This window comes from Ambystoma mexicanum, chromosome 7p, assembly GCF_040938575.1.
Source record: "Ambystoma mexicanum isolate Mex_15411 chromosome 7p, UKY_AmexF1_1, whole genome shotgun sequence".
Classification (NCBI taxonomy): Eukaryota; Metazoa; Chordata; class Amphibia; order Caudata; family Ambystomatidae; genus Ambystoma; species Ambystoma mexicanum.
The window spans coordinates 12,151,872-12,173,095 of NC_090939.1; the positions used below are offsets into that span (position 1 = coordinate 12,151,872).

The 21,224-nt window shown below is 57.2% G+C and overlaps 1 long non-coding RNA gene across 2 annotated transcripts in view; it reads left to right on the forward strand.

Moving 5' to 3' along the window:
- Positions 1-1,245: 1,245 nt before the first annotated feature.
- Positions 1,246-21,224, forward strand: part of LOC138525618 (uncharacterized) — a 117,092-nt gene continuing 97,113 nt past the window's right edge. Inside the window, exon 1 of one of the 2 annotated variants that reach the window (XR_011283388.1) lies at positions 1,246-1,354. This is a non-coding gene — a long non-coding RNA (uncharacterized lncRNA). The remainder of the gene's footprint in view (positions 1,355-21,224) is intronic. The other variant, XR_011283387.1, reaches the window with a different exon arrangement.

Sequence of the window (21,224 nt, forward strand, 5' to 3'; positions counted from 1 at the left end):
GGGGCACTGAGAGTCAGGCGGCCGTGGAGAATTCAAGGAGGAAGTTGAATTGGGCGATGGCTAAGTTTTGCAGAGGAAGGGGCTTTCAGCATATCAGACATGGTTTGATCAACCTCAAAAGCACGGAGTACTACTTGAAGGACGGAGTTCATTTGTTGGAGCAGGGAATGGATTTGTTTTCCGGAACATCTGCACAGAATTGCTGGAATTATAAGCAGGGAAAGGAGGGAGGCACGGTGGGCGGTAACCCACCTTTGGCGTGGCGGGTTGTGGGAACCTATGATAAGACAAAGACTCCAAATGAGCCATTGCTAAACCGGAAGGGGCTTCGCCCATTCTAGACAGCGCCTCCTGGGAGCCTAAACGGCGGGGGTGTCTGGTGGTAGCAATTGGGGCTCAACTTCCCCCCAACAAACGGCACTCCCGCAGTCCGCAAAGACCTGCAGGGGCAGGCGGTTCTCAGGCTCGAAGGTCTTGGGGGAGTTGTGCCTGCAATGGACATGGAGGTAAAGGGGGAAGCAGGACGAGGAGCAGTCGCCACACTTTTTGAGCTATTTTCAATACCTGTTTGCAGTGGTTGTGCATATGTAAAAATACATCTGCGGCCTTGTTATGCCAAACTAAAGGAAATGTCTCATGCAGCACCTTACTGGAGGGGAAAGGAGAGGGGCCTGCAAAATGAGAAATGTTTGATAGAAATGGCATAGCTAATGGACAAATGCCCAGGTTAAGCAGATGTGCCAGCCCACACAGGGGGCGCTAGAGGCGCAGCTCACATAGCGGGCCGCCCCTCTGGCCGCCCCCTGCGTGGACTCGCCTCCTCTGGGGAGGAAGTGGTCAGGGAGCCCCGGGGGTCCAGCCGGAAACGGCCTGCACCTCCGGGCAGTGTTGCCAACCTAGCGACTTTCTCGCTATATTTAGCGAGAAAGTACGCCCCCCTAGTGACTTTTTCATCAAAAAGCGACTAGCGAGAAATCTAGCTACTTTTTTCAATTGGTTTGGAGACTTGCTCATTTATGCAAGTTTCCAAACCAATTGAAAAAAGTGTGGTAATTCGCCCGTTTTCTAACGGGAGTAATGCAAAAGCACACTGATAACTTAAAAGGGAGGTGTTAAAAGGGGAGGGGGCCACAGTAAAAGCCATAAATCGCAGGGGGAAAGAGGATGTAATTATGCAAATTAGGCAGTGACGTCACCTAGCTACTTCTGGCGACTTCTAGGGGAGCCAATAGCTACTTTCTTCACTGAGGAGTTGGCAACACTGCCTCCGGGGGCTTAAATAGCCTGGGCTGAGAGAGCTAGTCCTCTCATACAGGCCTGGCAGCAGCGACATGAACAGCAATCTTTGGAAAAGGTAATGTGTGGAGTCGATGGACGGCGCGGGTCTGGAGCCACGGCATTTCCTCCACGGTGCCTCGGGGGCACGAATGGTGGGAGGGGGTATGGAGTGGAGGGACGGCGCATTGGCGCTTATCCTGGCCGTGGTGTTTTCACCACAGCATTTCATCCATGTCGTGCCTTTGGAGGCACAAAGGAGGTGGAATACGGGGGCTGCTGCGACTTTCGCAACATTCCCTCCATGTGGGTAACGCGGCCGAGGCCAGGTGGCCCGGCAGATGCAGTGTATTGCTTGGGATGCATAAGGATGTCAGAATGTGGAGCCGTTCATTCGGGGTGCCAAGGGGAACGTTGTCAAGGCACGGTGGCCCGGGACGCGCTATGTTTCCTTGTAAATGTGTATTAAGGTAGCGCCGGTCAACAGGCGAAGCGCTTTGGGGAACGGCGCCGAAAGGCATCTTTCCAGAACGGTCGCCCCCCCCCCCCACCACCCCTTTTAGTTTTCAGGGCGGCATTCAGGCGCGGGGTGCAGCGTGGTAAGTAGCGCTTTGGGCACGGGGCGACAGGTTTGGATGCCAGAATAAACTAGTTGCCTTTCCGATACGAAACATGCACGGGCGGCTCGGGAGAGAGCTAGGCCAGTCCCGGAAGTAAAAAGCTTTGCGGGGTGTTTTTTCAGGTACTAGGGATTTAGCACATGTATGGCCTGGGGTTATGCATGTGCGGTCTGGGAGGCAGGGTCTCAAGGGTATGGTCAGGTATGGCTTGGGGTTTTACACTTGGGAGGCAGCTGGGCCACTCTCGCAAGGGTATGGTCAGGTATGGCTTGGGGTTTTACACTTGGGAGGCAGCTGGCCCACTCTCGCAAGGGTATGCTCAGGGATGGCTTGGGGTTTTACACTTGGGAGGCAGCTGGCCCACTCTCGCAAGGGTGTGCTCAGGGATGGCTTGGGGTTTTACACTTGGGAGGCAGCTGGCCCACTCTCGCAAGGGTATGCTCAGGGATGGCTTGGGGTTTTACACTTGGGAAGCAGCTGGCCCACTCTGGCAAGGGTATGCTCAGGTATGGCTTGGGGTTTTACACTTGGGAAGCAGCTGGCCCACTCTGGCAAGGGTATGCTCAGGTGTGGCTTGGGGTTTTACACTTGGGAGGCAGCTGGGCCACTCTGGCAAGGGTATGGTCAGGTATGGCTTGGGGTTTTACACTTGGGAAGCAGCTGGCCCACTCTCGCAAGGGTATGCTCAGGGATGGCTTGGGGTTTTAGACTTGGGAGGCAGCTGGCCCACTCTCGCAAGGGTATGCTCAGGGATGGCTTGGGGTTTTAGACTTGGGAAGCAGCTGGCACACTCTCACAAGGGTGTGATCAGGTATGGCTTGGGGTTTTACACTTGGGAAGCAGCTGGCCCACTCTCGCAAGGGTGTGATCAGGGATGGCTTGGGGTTTTACACTTGGGAGGCAGCTGGCCCACTCTCGCAAGGGTATGCTCAGGGATGGCTTGGGGTTTTACACTTGGGAGGCAGCTGGCCCACTCTCGCAAGGGTGTGATCAGGTATGGCTTGGGGTTTTACACTTGGGAGGCAGCTGGCCCACTCTCGCAAGGGTATGGTCAGGTATGGCTTGGGGTTTTACACTTGGGAGGCAGCTGGCCCACTCTCGCAAGGGTGTGATCAGGTATGGCTTGGGGTTTTACACTTGGGAGGCAGCTGGCCCACTCTCGCAAGGGTATGCTCAGGGATGGCTTGGGGTTTTACACTTGGGAGGCAGCTGGCCCACTCTCGCAAGGGTGTGATCAGGTATGGCTTGGGGTTTTACACTTGGGAGGCAGCTGGCCCACTCTCGCAAGGGTATGGTCAGGTATGGCTTGGGGTTTTACACTTGGGAGGCTGCTGGCCCACTCTCGCAAGGGTATGGTCAGGGATGGCTTGGGGTTTTACACTTGGGAGGCAGCTGGGCCACTCTCGCAAGGGTGTGCTCAGGTGTGGCTTGGGGTGTTACACTTGGGAGGCAGCTGGCCCACTCTCGCAAGGGTATGGTCAGGGGTGGCTTGGGGTTTTACACTTGGGAGGCAGCTGGCCCACTCTCGCAAGGGTATGGTCAGGTATGGCATGGGGTTTTACACTTGGGAGGCAGCTGGGCCACTCTCGCAAGGGTATGCTCAGGTATGGCTTGGGGTTTTACACTTGGGTGGCAGCTGGCCCACTCTCGCAAGGGTATGGTCAGATGTGCATGGCTTGGGTTTTTACACTTGGGAGGCAGCTGGCCCACTCTCGCAAGGGTGTGATCAGGTATGGCTTGGGGTTTTACACTTGGGAAGCAGCTGGCCCACTCTCGCAAGGGTATGGTCAGGTATGGCTTGGGGTTTTACACTTGGGAGGCTGCTGGCCCACTCTCGCAAGGGTGTGCTCAGGTATGGCTTGGGGTTTTACACTTGGGAGGCAGCTGGGCCACTCTCGCAAGGGTATGGTCAGGGATGGCTTGGGGTTTTACACTTGGGAGGCTGCTGGCCCACTCTCGCAAGGGTGTGCTCAGGTATGGCTTGGGGTTTTAGACTTGGGAGGCAGCTGTGCCACTCTCGCAAGGGTATGGTCAGGTATGGCTTGGGGTTTTACACTTGGGAGGCTGCTGGCCCACTCTCGCAAGGGTATGCTCAGGTATGGCTTGGGGTTTTACACTTGGGTGGCAGCTGGCCCACTCTCGCAAGGGTATGGTCAGATGTGCATGGCTTGGGTTTTTACACTTGGGAGGCAGCTGGCCCACTCTCGCAAGGGTGTGATCAGGTATGGCTTGGGGTTTTACACTTGGGAAGCAGCTGGCCCACTCTCGCAAGGGTATGGTCAGGTATGGCTTGGGGTTTTACACTTGGGAGGCTGCTGGCCCACTCTCGCAAGGGTGTGCTCAGGTATGGCTTGGGGTTTTACACTTGGGAGGCAGCTGGGCCACTCTCGCAAGGGTATGGTCAGGGATGGCTTGGGATTTTACACTTGGGAAGCAGCTGGCCCACTCTCGCAAGGGTGTGCTCAGGGATGACTTGGGGTTTTACACTTGGGAGGCAGCTGGCCCACTCTCGCAAGGGTATGGTCAGGTATGGCTTGGGGTTTTACACTTGGGAGGCAGCTGGCCCACTCTCGCAAGGGTATGGTCAGGTATGGCTTTTGGTTTTACACTTGGGAGGCAGCTGGGCCACTCTCGCAAGGGTATGGTCAGGGGTGGCTTGGGGTTTTACACTTGGGAGGCAGCTGGCCCACTCTCGCAAGGGTATGGTCAGGTATGGCTTGGGGTTTTACACTTGGGAGGCAGCTGGGCCACTCTCGCAAGGGTATGGTCAGGTATGGCTTGGGGTTTTACACTTGGGAGGCTGCTGGCCCACTCTCGCAAGGGTGTGCTCAGGTATGGCTTGGGGTTTTACACTTGGGAGGCAGCTGGGCCACTCTCGCAAGGGTATGGTCAGGGATGGCTTGGGGTTTTACACTTGGGAAGCAGCTGGCCCACTCTCGCAAGGGTGTGCTCAGTGATGACTTGGGGTTTTACACTTGGGAGGCAGCTGGCCCACTCTCGCAAGGGTATGGTCAGGTATGACTTGGGGTTTTACACTTGGGAGGCAGCTGGCCCACTCTCGCAAGGGTATGGTCAGGTATGGCTTTTGGTTTTACACTTGGGAGGCAGCTGGGCCACTCTCGCAAGGGTATGGTCAGGGGTGGCTTGGGGTTTTACACTTCGGGGGCAGCTGGCCCACTCTCGCAAGGGTATGGTCAGGTATGGCTTGGGGTTTTACACTTGGGAGGCAGCTGGGCCACTCTCGCAAGGGTATGGTCAGGGATGGCTTGGGGTTTTACACTTGGTAGGCAGCTGGGCCACTCTCGCAAGGGTATGGTCAGGTATGGCTTGGGGTTTTACACTTGGGAGGCAGCTGGGCCACTCTCGCAAGGGTATGGTCAGGGATGGCTTGGGGTTTTAGACTTGGGAGGCAGCTGGCCCACTCTCGCAAGGGTATGCTCAGGGATGGCTTGGGGTTTTACACTTGGGAGGCGGCTGGCCCACTCTCGCAAGGGTGTGCTCAGGTATGGCTTGGGGTTTTACACTTGGGAAGCGGCTGGCCCACTCTCGCAAGGGTGTGATCAGGTATGGCTTGGGGTTTTACACTTGGGAAGCAGCTGGCCCACTCTCGCAAGGGTATGGTCAGGTATGGCTTGGGGTTTTATACTTGGGAGGCTGCTGGCCCACTCTCGCAAGGGTGTGCTCAGGTATGGCTTGGGGTTTTACACTTGGGAGGCAGCTGGCCCACTCTCGCAAGGGTATGCTCAGGTATGGCTTGGGGTTTTACACTTGGGAGGCAGCTGGGCCACTCTCGCAAGGGTATGGTCAGATATGGCTTGGGGTTTTAGACTTGGGAGGCAGCTGGCCCACTCTCGCAAGGGTATGCTCAGGTATGGCTTGGGGTTTTAGACTTGGGAGGCAGCTGGCCCACTCTCGCAAGGGTATGGTCAGGGATGGCTTGGGGTTTTACACTTGGGAGGCAGCTGGCCCACTCTCGCAAGGGTATGGTCAGGTATGGCTTGGGGTTTTACACTTGGGAGGCAGCTGGCCCACTCTCGCAAGGGTATGGTCAGGTATGGCTTGGGGTTTTACACTTGGGAGGCAGCTGGCCCACTCTCGCAAGGGTATGGTCAGGTATGGCTTTTGGTTTTACACTTGGGAGGCAGCTGGGCCACTCTCGCAAGGGTATGGTCGGGTGGCTTGGGGTTTTACACTTGGGAGGCAGCTGGCCCACTCTCGCAAGGGTATGGTCAGGTATGGCTTGGGGTTTTACACTTGGGAGGCAGCTGGGCCACTCTCGCAAGGGTATGCTCAGGTATGGCTTGGGGTTTTACACTTGGGTGGCAGCTGGCCCACTCTCGCAAGGGTATGGTCAGGGATGGCTTGGGGTTTTACACTTGGGAGGCAGCTGGGCCACTCTCGCAAGGGTATGCTCAGGTATGGCTTGGGGTTTTACACTTGGGTGGCAGCTGGCCCACTCTCACAGGGGTATGGTCAGGTATGGCTTGGGGTTTTACACTTGGGAAGCAGCTGGCCCACTCTCGCAAGGGTATGGTCAGGTATGGCTTGGGGTTTTACACTTGGGAGGCTGCTGGCCCACTCTCGCAAGGGTGTGCTCGGGTATGGCTTGGGGTTTTACACTTGGGAGGCAGCTGGGCCACTCTCGCAAGGGTATGGTCAGGGATGGCTTGGGATTTTACACTTGGGAAGCAGCTGGCCCACTCTCGCAAGGGTATGGTCAGGTATGGCTTGGGGTTTTACACTTGGGAGGCAGCTGGCCCACTCTCGCAAGGGTATGGTCAGGTATGGCTTTTGGTTTTACACTTGGGAGGCAGCTGGGCCACTCTCACAAGGGTATGGTCAGGGGTGGCTTGGGGTTTTACACTTGGGAGGCAGCTGGCCCACTCTCGCAAGGGTATGGTCAGGTATGGCTTGGGGTTTTACACTTGGGAGGCAGCTGGGCCACTCTCGCAAGGGTATGGGTATGGTCAGGTATGGCTTGGGTTTTTACACTTGGAAGGCAGCTGGCCCACTCTCGCAAGGGTATGGTCAGGTATGGCTTGGGGTTTTACACTTGGGAGGCAGCTGGGCCACTCTCGCAAGGGTATGGTCAGGTATGGCTTGGGGTTTTACACTTGGGAGGCTGCTGGCCCACTCTCGCAAGGGTGTGATCAGGTATGGCTTGGGGTTTTACACTTGGGAAGCAGCTGGCCCACTCTCGCAAGGGTATGGTCAGGTATGGCTTGGGGTTTTACACTTGGGAGGCTGCTGGCCCACTCTCGCAAGGGTGTGCTCAGGTATGGCTTGGGGTTTTACACTTGGGAGGCAGCTGGGCCACTCTCGCAAGGGTATGGTCAGGGATGGCTTGGGGTTTTACACTTGGGAAGCAGCTGGCCCACTCTCGCAAGGGTGTGCTCAGGGATGACTTGGGGTTTTACACTTGGGAGGCAGCTGGCCCACTCTCGCAAGGGTATGGTCAGGTATGGCTTGGGGTTTTACACTTGGGAGGCAGCTGGCCCACTCTCGCAAGGGTATGGTCAGGTATGGCTTTTGGTTTTACACTTGGGAGGCAGCTGGGCCACTCTCGCAAGGGTATGGTCAGGGGTGGCTTGGGGTTTTACACTTCGGGGGCAGCTGGCCCACTCTCGCAAGGGTATGGTCAGGTATGGCTTGGGGTTTTACACTTGGGAGGCAGCTGGGCCACTCTCGCAAGGGTATGGTCAGGGATGGCTTGGGGTTTTACACTTGGGAGGCAGCTGGGCCACTCTCGCAAGGGTATGGTCAGGTATGGCTTGGGGTTTTACACTTGGGAGGCAGCTGGGCCACTCTCGCAAGGGTATGGTCAGGGATGGCTTGGGGTTTTAGACTTGGGAGGCAGCTGGCCCACTCTCGCAAGGGTATGCTCAGGGATGGCTTGGGGTTTTACACTTGGGAGGCGGCTGGCCCACTCTCGCAAGGGTGTGCTCAGGTATGGCTTGGGGTTTTACACTTGGGAAGCAGCTGGCCCACTCTCGCAAGGGTGTGATCAGGTATGGCTTGGGGTTTTACACTTGGGAAGCAGCTGGCCCACTCTCGCAAGGGTATGGTCAGGTATGGCTTGGGGTTTTACACTTGGGAGGCTGCTGGCCCACTCTCGCAAGGGTGTGCTCAGGTATGGCTTGGGGTTTTACACTTGGGAGGCAGCTGGCCCACTCTCGCAAGGGTATGCTCAGGTATGGCTTGGGGTTTTACACTTGGGAGGCAGCTGGGCCACTCTCGCAAGGGTATGGTCAGATATGGCTTGGGGTTTTAGACTTGGGAGGCAGCTGGCCCACTCTCGCAAGGGTATGCTCAGGTATGGCTTGGGGTTTTAGACTTGGGAGGCAGCTGGCCCACTCTCGCAAGGGTATGGTCAGGGATGGCTTGGGGTTTTACACTTGGGAGGCAGCTGGCCCACTCTCGCAAGGGTATGGTCAGGTATGGCTTGGGGTTTTACACTTGGGAGGCAGCTGGGCCACTCTCGCAAGGGTATGCTCAGGTATGGCTTGGGGTTTTACACTTGGGAGGCAGCTGGGCCACTCTCGCAAGGGTATGCTCAGGTATGGCTTGGGGTTTTACACTTGGGTGGCAGCTGGCCCACTCTCGCAAGGGTATGGTCAGGTGTGCATGGCTTGGGTTTTTACACTTGGGAGGCAGCTGGCCCACTCTCGCAAGGGTGTGATCAGGTATGGCTTGGGGTTTTACACTTGGGAAGCAGCTGGCCCACTCTCGCAAGGGTATGGTCAGGTATGGCTTGGGGTTTTACACTTGGGAGGCTGCTGGCCCACTCTCGCAAGGGTGTGCTCAGGTATGGCTTGGGGTTTTACACTTGGGAGGCAGCTGGCCCACTCTCGCAAGGGTATGGTCAGATATGGCTTGGGGTTTTACACTTGGGAGGCAGCTGGCCCACTCTCGCAAGGGTATGCTCAGGTGTGGCTTGGGGTGTTACACTTGGGAGGCAGCTGGGCCACTCTCGCAAGGGTATGCTCAGGGATGGCTTGGGGTTTTACACTTGGGAGGCAGCTGGGCCACTCTCGCAAGGGTATGCTCAGGTATGGCTTGTGGTTTTACACTTGGGTGGCAGCTGGCCCACTCTCGCAAGGGTATGGTCAGATGTGCATGGCTTGGGTTTTTACACTTGGGAGGCAGCTGGCCCACTCTCGCAAGGGTGTGATCAGGTATGGCTTGGGGTTTTACACTTGGGAAGCAGCTGGCCCACTCTCGCAAGGGTATGGTCAGGTATGGCTTGGGGTTTTACACTTGGGAGGCTGCTGGCCCACTCTCGCAAGGGTGTGCTCAGGTATGGCTTGGGGTTTTACACTTGGGAGGCAGCTGGGCCACTCTCGCAAGGGTATGGTCAGGGATGGCTTGGGATTTTACACTTGGGAAGCAGCTGGCCCACTCTCGCAAGGGTGTGCTCAGGGATGACTTGGGGTTTTACACTTGGGAGGCAGCTGGCCCACTCTCGCAAGGGTATGGTCAGGTATGGCTTGGGGTTTTACACTTGGGAGGCAGCTGGCCCACTCTCGCAAGGGTATGGTCAGGTATGGCTTTTGGTTTTACACTTGGGAGGCAGCTGGGCCACTCTCGCAAGGGTATGGTCAGGGGTGGCTTGGGGTTTTACACTTGGGAGGCAGCTGGCACACTCTCGCAAGGGTATGGTCAGGTATGGCTTGGGGTTTTACACTTGGGAGGCAGCTGTGCCACTCTCGCAAGGGTATGGTCAGGTATGGCTTGGGGTTTTACACTTGGGAGGCAGCTGGCCCACTCTCGCAAGGGTATGGTCAGGTATGGCTTGGGGTTTTACACTTGGGAGGCAGCTGTGCCACTCTCGCAAGGGTATGGTCAGGTATGGCTTGGGGTTTTACACTTGGGAGGCAGCTGGGCCACTCTCGCAAGGGTATGCTCAGGTATGGCTTGGGGTTTTACACTTGGGTGGCAGCTGGCCCACTCTCGCAAGGGTATGCTCAGGTATGGCTTGGGGTTTTACACTTGGGTGGCAGCTGGCCCACTCTCGCAAGGGTATGGTCAGATGTGCATGGCTTGGGTTTTTACACTTGGGAGGCAGCTGGCCCACTCTCGCAAGGGTGTGCTCAGGTATGGCTTGGGGTTTTACACTTGGGAGGCAGCTGGGCCACTCTCGCAAGGGTATGGTCAGGTATGGCTTGGGGTTTTACACTTGGGAAGCAGCTGGCCCACTCTCGCAAGGGTATGGTCAGGTATGGCTTGGGGTTTTACACTTGGGAGGCTGCTGGCCCACTCTCGCAAGGGTGTGCTCAGGTATGGCTTGGGGTTTTACACTTGGGAGGCAGCTGGGCCACTCTCGCAAGGGTATGGTCAGGGATGGCTTGGGGTTTTACACTTGGGAAGCAGCTGGCCCACTCTCGCAAGGGTGTGCTCAGGGATGACTTGGGGTTTTACACTTGGGAGGCAGCTGGCCCACTCTCGCAAGGGTATGGTCAGGTATGGCTTGGGGTTTTACACTTGGGAGGCAGCTGGCCCACTCTCGCAAGGGTATGGTCAGGTATGGCTTTTGGTTTTACACTTGGGAGGCAGCTGGGCCACTCTCGCAAGGGTATGGTCAGGGGTGGCTTGGGGTTTTACACTTGGGAGGCAGCTGGCCCACTCTCGCAAGGGTATGGTCAGGTATGGCTTGGGGTTTTACACTTGGGAGGCAGCTGGGCCACTCTCGCAAGGGTATGGTCAGGGATGGCTTGGGGTTTTACACTTGGGAGGCAGCTGGGCCACTCTCGCAAGGGTATGGTCGGGTATGGCTTGGGGTTTTACACTTGGGAGGCAGCTGGGCCACTCTCGCAAGGGTATGGTCAGGGATGGCTTGGGGTTTTAGACTTGGGAGGCAGCTGGCCCACTCTCGCAAGGGTATGCTCAGGGATGGCTTGGGGTTTTACACTTGGGAGGCGGCTGGCCCACTCTCGCAAGGGTGTGCTCAGGTATGGCTTGGGGTTTTACACTTGGGAAGCGGCTGGCCCACTCTCGCAAGGGTGTGATCAGGTATGGCTTGGGGTTTTACACTTGGGAAGCAGCTGGCCCACTCTCGCAAGGGTATGGTCAGGTATGGCTTGGGGTTTTACACTTGGGAGGCTGCTGGCCCACTCTCGCAAGGGTGTGCTCAGGTATGGCTTGGGGTTTTACACTTGGGAGGCAGCTGGCCCACTCTCGCAAGGGTATGCTCAGGTATGGCTTGGGGTTTTACACTTGGGAGGCAGCTGGGCCACTCTCGCAAGGGTATGGTCAGATATGGCTTGGGGTTTTAGACTTGGGAGGCAGCTGGCCCACTCTCGCAAGGGTATGCTCAGGTATGGCTTGGGGTTTTAGACTTGGGAGGCAGCTGGCCCACTCTCGCAAGGGTATGGTCAGGGATGGCTTGGGGTTTTACACTTGGGAGGCAGCTGGCCCACTCTCGCAAGGGTATGGTCAGGTATGGCTTGGGGTTTTACACTTGGGAGGCAGCTGGGCCACTCTCGCAAGGGTATGGTCAGGTATGGCTTGGGGTTTTACACTTGGGAGCCTCTCGCAAGGGTATGCTCAGGTATGGCTTGGGGTTTTACACTTGGGAGGCAGCTGGGCCACTCTCGCAAGGGTATGCTCAGGTATGGCTTGGGGTTTTACACTTGGGTGGCAGCTGGCCCACTCTCGCAAGGGTATGGTCAGGTGTGCATGGCTTGGGTTTTTACACTTGGGAGGCAGCTGGCCCACTCTCGCAAGGGTATGGTCAGGTATGGCTTGGGGTTTTACACTTGGAGGCAGCTGGGCCACTCTCGCAAGGGTATGGTCAGGTATGGCTTGGGGTTTTACACTTGGGAGGCAGCTGGGCCACTCTCGCAAGGGTATGGTCAGGTATGGCTTGGGGTTTTACACTTGGGAGGCAGCTGGGCCACTCTCGCAAGGGTATGGTCAGGGATGGCTTGGGGTTTTAGACTTGGGAGGCAGCTGGCCCACTCTCGCAAGGGTATGCTCAGGGATGGCTTGGGGTTTTACACTTGGGAGGCTGCTGGCCCACTCTCGCAAGGGTGTGCTCAGGTATGGCTTGGGGTTTTACACTTGGGAAGCAGCTGGGCCACTCTCGCAAGGGTATGGTCAGGTATGGCTTGGGGTTTTACACTTGGGAGGCAGCTGGGCCACTCTCGCAAGGGTATGGGTATGGTCAGGTATGGCTTGGGTTTTTACACTTGGAAGGCAGCTGGCCCACTCTGGCAAGGGTGTGCTCAGGTATGGCTTGGGGTTTTACACTTGGGAAGCAGCTGGCCCACTCTCGCAAGGGTATGGTCAGGTATGGCTTGGGGTTTTAGACTTGGGAGGCAGCTGGGCCACTCTCGCAAGGGTATGCTCAGGTGTGGCTTGGGGTTTTACACTTGGGAGGCAGCTGGGCCACTCTCGCAAGGGTATGGTCAGGTATGGCTTGGGGTTTTACACTTGGGAAGCAGCTGGCCCACTCTCGCAAGGGTATGGTCAGGTATGGCTTGGGGTTTTACACTTGGGAGGCTGCTGGCCCACTCTCGCAAGGGTGTGCTCAGGTATGGCTTGGGGTTTTACACTTGGGAAGCAGCTGGCCCACTCTCGCAAGGGTATGGTCAGGTATGGCTTGGGGTTTTACACTTGGGAGGCAGCTGGGCCACTCTCGCAAGGGTATGGTCAGGTATGGCTTGGGTTTTTACACTTGGGAGGCAGCTGGCCCACTCTCGCAAGGGTGTGCTCAGGGATGGCTTGGGGTTTTAGACTTGGGAGGCAGCTGGGCCACTCTCGCAAGGGTATGGTCAGGGGTGGCTTGGGGTTTTACACTTGGGAGGCAGCTGGCCCACTCTCGCAAGGGTATGGTCAGGTGTGGCTTGGGGTTTTACACTTGGGAGGCAGCTGGCCCACTCTCGCAAGGGTATGGTCAGGTATGGCTTGGGGTTTTACACTTGGGAAGCAGCTGGCCCACTCTAGCAAGGGTATGGTCAGGGATGGCTTGGGGTTTTAGACTTGGGAGGCAGCTGGCCCACTCTCGCAAGGGTATGCTCAGGGATGGCTTGGGGTTTTAGACTTGGGAGGCAGCTGGCCCACTCTCGCAAGGGTATGGTCAGGTATGGCTTGGGGTTTTACACTTGGGAAGCAGCTGGCCCACTCTCGCAAGGGTATGCTCAGGGATGGCTTGGGGTTTTAGACTTGGGAAGCAGCTGGCCCACTCTCGCAAGGGTATGCTCAGGGATGGCTTGGGGTTTTACACTTGGGAGGCAGCTGGCCCACTCTCGCAAGGGTGTGCTCAGGTATGGCTTGGGGTTTTACACTTGGGAGGCAGCTGGCCCACTCTCGCAAGGGTATGGTCAGGTATGGCTTGGGGTTTTACACTTGGGAGGCAGCTGGCCCACTCTCGCAAGGGTATGGTCAGGTATGGCTTGGGGTTTTACACTTGGGAGGCAGCTGGCCCACTCTCGCAAGGGTATGCTCAGGTGTGGCTTGGGGTTTTAGACTTGGGAGGCAGCTGGGCCACTCTCGCAAGGGTATGCTCAGGGATGGCTTGGGGTTTTAGACTTGGGAGGCAGCTGGGCCAGTCTCGCAAGGGTATGGTCAGGTATGGCTTGGGGTTTTACACTTGGAGGCAGCTGGGCCAAACTCGCAAGGGTATGGTCAGGTATGGCTTGGGGTTTTACACTTGGGAGGCAGCTGGGCCACTCTCGCAAGGGTATGGTCAGGTATGGCTTGGGGTTTTAGACTTGGGAGGCAGCTGGCCCACTCTCGCAAGGGTATGCTCAGGGATGGCTTGGGGTTTTACACTTGGGAGGCGGCTGGCCCACTCTCGCAAGGGTATGGTCAGGTATGGCTTGGGGTTTTACACTTGGGAGGCAGCTGGGCCACTCTCGCAAGGGTATGGTCAGGGGTGGCTTGGGGTTTTACACTTGGGAGGCAGCTGGCCCACTCTCGCAAGGGTATGGTCAGGTATGGCTTGGGGTTTTACACTTGGGAGGCAGCTGGGCCACTCTCGCAAGGGTATGGTCAGGGATGGCTTGGGGTTTTACACTTGGGAGGCAGCTGGGCCACTCTCGCAAGGGTATGGTCAGGTATGGCTTGGGGTTTTACACTTGGGAGGCAGCTGGGCCACTCTCGCAAGGGTATGGTCAGGGATGGCTTGGGGTTTTAGACTTGGGAGGCAGCTGGCCCACTCTCGCAAGGGTATGCTCAGGGATGGCTTGGGGTTTTACACTTGGGAGGCGGCTGGCCCACTCTCGCAAGGGTGTGCTCAGGTATGGCTTGGGGTTTTACACTTGGGAAGCAGCTGGCCCACTCTCGCAAGGGTGTGATCAGGTATGGCTTGGGGTTTTACACTTGGGAAGCAGCTGGCCCACTCTCGCAAGGGTATGGTCAGGTATGGCTTGGGGTTTTACACTTGGGAGGCTGCTGGCCCACTCTCGCAAGGGTGTGCTCAGGTATGGCTTGGGGTTTTACACTTGGGAGGCAGCTGGCCCACTCTCGCAAGGGTATGCTCAGGTATCGCTTGGGGTTTTACACTTGGGAGGCAGCTGGGCCACTCTCGCAAGGGTATGGTCAGATATGGCTTGGGGTTTTAGACTTGGGAGGCAGCTGGCCCACTCTCGCAAGGGTATGCTCAGGTATGGCTTGGGGTTTTACACTTGGGAGGCAGCTGGCCCACTCTCGCAAGGGTATGGTCAGGGATGACTTGGGGTTTTACACTTGGGAGGCAGCTGGCCCACTCTCGCAAGGGTATGGTCAGGTATGGCTTGGGGTTTTACACTTGGGAGGCAGCTGGGCCACTCTCGCAAGGGTATGGTCAGGTATGGCTTGGGGTTTTACACTTGGGAGCCTCTCGCAAGGGTATGCTCAGGTATGGCTTGGGGTTTTACACTTGGGAGGCAGCTGGCCCACTCTCGCAAGGGTATGCTCAGGTATGGCTTGGGGTTTTACACTTGGGTGGCAGCTGGCCCACTCTCGCAAGGGTATGGTCAGATGTGCATGGCTTGGGTTTTTACACTTGGGAGGCAGCTGGCCCACTCTCGCAAGGGTGTGCTCAGGTATGGCTTGGGGTTTTACACTTGGGAGGCAGCTGGGCCACTCTCGCAAGGGTATGGTCAGGTATGGCTTGGGGTTTTACACTTGGGAAGCAGCTGGCCCACTCTCGCAAGGGTATGGTCAGGTATGGCTTGGGGTTTTACACTTGGGAGGCTGCTGGCCCACTCTCGCAAGGGTGTGCTCAGGTATGGCTTGGGGTTTTACACTTGGGAGGCAGCTGGGCCACTCTCGCAAGGGTATGGTCAGGGATGGCTTGGGGTTTTACACTTGGGAAGCAGCTGGCCCACTCTCGCAAGGGTGTGCTCAGGGATGACTTGGGGTTTTACACTTGGGAGGCAGCTGGCCCACTCTCGCAAGGGTATGGTCAGGTATGGCTTGGGGTTTTACACTTGGGAGGCAGCTGGCCCACTCTCGCAAGGGTATGGTCAGGTATGGCTTTTGGTTTTACACTTGGGAGGCAGCTGGGCCACTCTCGCAAGGGTATGGTCAGGGGTGGCTTGGGGTTTTACACTTGGGAGGCAGCTGGCCCACTCTCGCAAGGGTATGGTCAGGTATGGCTTGGGGTTTTACACTTGGGAGGCAGCTGGGCCACTCTCGCAAGGGTATGGTCAGGGATGGCTTGGGGTTTTACACTTGGGAGGCAGCTGGGCCACTCTCGCAAGGGTATGGTCGGGTATGGCTTGGGGTTTTACACTTGGGAGGCAGCTGGGCCACTCTCGCAAGGGTATGGTCAGGGATGGCTTGGGGTTTTAGACTTGGGAGGCAGCTGGCCCACTCTCGCAAGGGTATGCTCAGGGATGGCTTGGGGTTTTACACTTGGGAGGCGGCTGGCCCACTCTCGCAAGGGTGTGCTCAGGTATGGCTTGGGGTTTTACACTTGGGAAGCAGCTGGCCCACTCTCGCAAGGGTGTGATCAGGTATGGCTTGGGGTTTTACACTTGGGAAGCAGCTGGCCCACTCTCGCAAGGGTATGGTCAGGTATGGCTTGGGGTTTTACACTTGGGAGGCTGCTGGCCCACTCTCGCAAGGGTGTGCTCAGGTATGGCTTGGGGTTTTACACTTGGGAGGCAGCTGGCCCACTCTCGCAAGGGTATGCTCAGGTATGGCTTGGGGTTTTACACTTGGGAGGCAGCTGGGCCACTCTCGCAAGGGTATGGTCAGATATGGCTTGGGGTTTTAGACTTGGGAGGCAGCTGGCCCACTCTCGCAAGGGTATGCTCAGGTATGGCTTGGGGTTTTAGACTTGGGAGGCAGCTGGCCCACTCTCGCAAGGGTATGGTCAGGGATGGCTTGGGGTTTTACACTTGGGAGGCAGCTGGCCCACTCTCGCAAGGGTATGGTCAGGTATGGCTTGGGGTTTTACACTTGGGAGGCAGCTGGGCCACTCTCGCAAGGGTATGGTCAGGTATGGCTTGGGGTTTTACACTTGGGAGCCTCTCGCAAGGGTATGCTCAGGTATGGCTTGGGGTTTTACACTTGGGAGGCTGCTGGCCCACTCTCGCAAGGGTATGCTCAGGTATGGCTTGGGGTTTTACACTTGGGTGGCAGCTGGCCCACTCTCGCAAGGGTATGGTCAGATGTGCATGGCTTGGGTTTTTACACTTGGGAGGCAGCTGGCCCACTCTCGCAAGGGTGTGATCAGGTATGGCTTGGGGTTTTACACTTGGGAAGCAGCTGGCCCACTCTCGCAAGGGTATGGTCAGGTATGGCTTGGGGTTTTACACTTGGGAGGCTGCTGGCCCACTCTCGCAAGGGTGTGCTCAGGTATGGCTTGGGGTTTTACACTTGGGAGGCAGCTGGGCCACTCTCGCAAGGGTATGGTCAGGGATGGCTTGGGATTTTACACTTGGGAAGCAGCTGGCCCACTCTCGCAAGGGTGTGCTCAGGGATGACTTGGGGTTTTACACTTGGGAGGCAGCTGGCCCACTCTCGCAAGGGTATGGTCAGGTATGGCTTGGGGTTTTACACTTGGGAGGCAGCTGGCCCACTCTCGCAAGGGTATGGTCAGGTATGGCTTTTGGTTTTACACTTGGGAGGCAGCTGGGCCACTCTCGCAAGGGTATGGTCAGGGGTGGCTTGGGGTTTTACACTTGGGAGGCAGCTGGCCCACTCTCGCAAGGGTATGGTCAGGTATGGCTTGGGGTTTTACACTTGGGAGGCAGCTGGGCCACTCTCGCAAGGGTATGGTCAGGTATGGCTTGGGGTTTTACACTTGGGAGGCTGCTGGCCCACTCTCGCAAGGGTGTGCTCAGGTATGGCTTGGGGTTTTACACTTGGGAGGCAGCTGGGCCACTCTCGCAAGGGTATGGTCAGGGATGGCTTGGGGTTTTACACTTGGGAAGCAGCTGGCCCACTCTCGCAAGGGTGTGCTCAGTGATGACTTGGGGTTTTACACTTGGGAGGCAGCTGGCCCACTCTCGCAAGGGTATGGTCAGGTATGACTTGGGGTTTTACACTTGGGAGGCAGCTGGCCCACTCTCGCAAGGGTATGGTCAGGTATGGCTTTTGGTTTTACACTTGGGAGGCAGCTGGGCCACTCTCGCAAGGGTATGGTCAGGGGTGGCTTGGGGTTTTACACTTCGGGGGCAGCTGGCCCACTCTCGCAAGGGTATGGTCAGGTATGGCTTGGGGTTTTACACTTGGGAGGCAGCTGGGCCACTCTCGCAAGGGTATGGTCAGGGATGGCTTGGGGTTTTACACTTGGTAGGCAGCTGGGCCACTCTCGCAAGGGTATGGTCAGGTATGGCTTGGGGTTTTACACTTGGGAGGCAGCTGGGCCACTCTCGCAAGGGTATGGTCAGGGATGGCTTGGGGTTTTAGACTTGGGAGGCAGCTGGCCCACTCTCGCAAGGGTATGCTCAGGGATGGCTTGGGGTTTTACACTTGGGAGGCGGCTGGCCCACTCTCGCAAGGGTGTGCTCAGGTATGGCTTGGGGTTTTACACTTGGGAAGCGGCTGGCCCACTCTCGCAAGGGTGTGATCAGGTATGGCTTGGGGTTTTACACTTGGGAAGCAGCTGGCCCACTCTCGCAAGGGTATGGTCCGGTATGGCTTGGGGTTTTATACTTGGGAGGCTGCTGGCCCACTCTCGCAAGGGTGTGCTCAGGTATGGCTTGGGGTTTTACACTTGGGAGGCAGCTGGCCCACTCTCGCAAGGGTATGCTCAGGTATGGCTTGGGGTTTTACACTTGGGAGGCAGCTGGGCCACTCTCGCAAGGGTATGGTCAGATATGGCTTGGGGTTTTAGACTTGGGAGGCAGCTGGCCCACTCTCGCAAGGGTATGCTCAGGTATGGCTTGGGGTTTTAGACTTGGGAGGCAGCTGGCCCACTCTCGCAAGGGTATGGTCAGGGATGGCTTGGGGTTTTACACTTGGGAGGCAGCTGGCCCACTCTCGCAAGGGTATGGTCAGGTATGGCTTGGGGTTTTACACTTGGGAGGCAGCTGGCCCACTCTCGCAAGGGTATGGTCAGGTATGGCTTGGGGTTTTACACTTGGGAGGCAGCTGGCCCACTCTCGCAAGGGTATGGTCAGGTATGGCTTTTGGTTTTACACTTGGGAGGCAGCTGGGCCACTCTCGCAAGGGTATGGTCGGGTGGCTTGGGGTTTTACACTTGGGAGGCAGCTGGCCCACTCTCGCAAGGGTATGGTCAGGTATGGCTTGGGGTTTTACACTTGGGAGGCAGCTGGGCCACTCTCGCAAGGGTATGCTCAGGTATGGCTTGGGGTTTTACACTTGGGTGGCAGCTGGCCCACTCTCGCAAGGGTATGGTCAGGGATGGCTTGGGGTTTTACACTTGGGAGGCAGCTGGGCCACTCTCGCAAGGGTATGCTCAGGTATGGCTTGGGGTTTTACACTTGGGTGGCAGCTGGCCCACTCTCACAGGGGTATGGTCAGGTATGGCTTGGGGTTTTACACTTGGGAAGCAGCTGGCCCACTCTCGCAAGGGTATGGTCAGGTATGGCTTGGGGTTTTACACTTGGGAGGCTGCTGGCCCACTCTCGCAAGGGTGTGCTCGGGTATGGCTTGGGGTTTTACACTTGGGAGGCAGCTGGGCCACTCTCGCAAGGGTATGGTCAGGGATGGCTTGGGATTTTACACTTGGGAAGCAGCTGGCCCACTCTCGCAAGGGTATGGTCAGGTATGGCTTGGGGTTTTACACTTGGGAGGCAGCTGGCCCACTCTCGCAAGGGTATGGTCAGGTATGGCTTTTGGTTTTACACTTGGGAGGCAGCTGGGCCACTCTCACAAGGGTATGGTCAGGGGTGGCTTGGGGTTTTACACTTGGGAGGCAGCTGGCCCACTCTCGCAAGGGTATGGTCAGGTATGGCTTGGGGTTTTACACTTGGGAGGCAGCTGGGCCACTCTCGCAAGGGTATGGGTATGGTCAGGTATGGCTTGGGTTTTTACACTTGGAAGGCAGCTGGCCCACTCTCGCAAGGGTATGGTCAGGTATGGCTTGGGGTTTTACACTTGGGAGGCAGCTGGGCCACTCTCGCAAGGGTATGGTCAGGTATGGCTTGGGGTTTTACACTTGGGAGGCTGCTGGCCCACTCTCGCAAGGGTGTGATCAGGTATGGCTTGGGGTTTTACACTTGGGAAGCAGCTGGCCCACTCTCGCAAGGGTATGGTCAGGTATGGCTTGGGGTTTTACACTTGGGAGGCTGCTGGCCCACTCTCGCAAGGGTGTGCTCAGGTATGGCTTGGGGTTTTACACTTGGGAGGCAGCTGGGCCACTCTCGCAAGGGTATGGTCAGGGATGGCTTGGGGTTTTACACTTGGGAAGCAGCTGGCCCACTCTCGCAAGGGTGTGCTCAGGGATGACTTGGGGTTTTACACTTGGGAGGCAGCTGGCCCACTCTCGCAAGGGTATGGTCAGGTATGGCTTGGGGTTTTACACTTGGGAGGCAGCTGGCCCACTCTCGCAAGGGTATGGTCAGGTATGGCTTTTGGTTTTACACTTGGGAGGCAGCTGGGCCACTCTCGCAAGGGTATGGTCAGGGGTGGCTTGGGGTTTTACACTTCGGGGGCAGCTGGCCCACTCTCGCAAGGGTATGGTCAGGTATGGCTTGGGGTTTTACACTTGGGAGGCAGCTGGGCCACTCTCGCAAGGGTATGGTCAGGGATGGCTTGGGGTTTTACACTTGGGAGGCAGCTGGGCCACTCTCGCAAGGGTATGGTCAGGTATGGCTTGGGGTTTTACACTTGGGAGGCAGCTGGGCCACTCTCGCAAGGGTATGGTCAGGGATGGCTTGGGGTTTTAGACTTGGGAGGCAGCTGGCCCACTCTCGCAAGGGTATGCTCAGGGATGGCTTGGGGTTTTACACTTGGGAGGCGGCTGGCCCACTCTCGCAAGGGTGTGCTCAGGTATGGCTTGGGGTTTTACACTTGGGAAGCAGCTGGCCCACTCTCGCAAGGGTGTGATCAGGTATGGCTTGGGGTTTTACACTTGGGAAGCAGCTGGCCCACTCTCGCAAGGGTATGGTCAGGTATGGCTTGGGGTTTTACACTTGGGAGGCTGCTGGCCCACTCTCGCAAGGGTGTGCTCAGGTATGGCTTGGGGTTTTACACTTGGGAGGCAGCTGGCCCACTCTCGCAAGGGTATGCTCAGGTATGGCTTGGGGTTTTACACTTGGGAGGCAGCTGGGCCACTCTCGCAAGGGTATGGTCAGATATGGCTTGGGGTTTTAGACTTGGGAGGCAGCTGGCCCACTCTCGCAAGGGTATGCTCAGGTATGGCTTGGGGTTTTAGACTTGGGAGGCAGCTGGCCCACTCTCGCAAGGGTATGGTCAGGGATGGCTTGGGGTTTTACACTTGGGAGGCAGCTGGCCCACTCTCGCAAGGGTATGGTCAGGTATGGCTTGGGGTTTTACACTTGGGAGGCAGCTGGGCCACTCTCGCAAGGGTATGCTCAGGTATGGCTTGGGGTTTTACACTTGGGAGGCAGCTGGGCCACTCTCGCAAGGGTATGCTCAGGTATGGCTTGGGGTTTTACACTTGGGTGGCAGCTGGCCCACTCTCGCAAGGGTATGGTCAGGTGTGCATGGCTTGGGTTTTTACACTTGGGAGGCAGCTGGCCCACTCTCGCAAGGGTGTGATCAGGTATGGCTTGGGGTTTTACACTTGGGAAGCAGCTGGCCCACTCTCGCAAGGGTATGGTCAGGTATGGCTTGGGGTTTTACACTTGGGAGGCTGCTGGCCCACTCTCGCAAGGGTGTGCTCAGGTATGGCTTGGGGTTTTACACTTGGGAGGCAGCTGGCCCACTCTCGCAAGGGTATGGTCAGATATGGCTTGGGGTTTTACA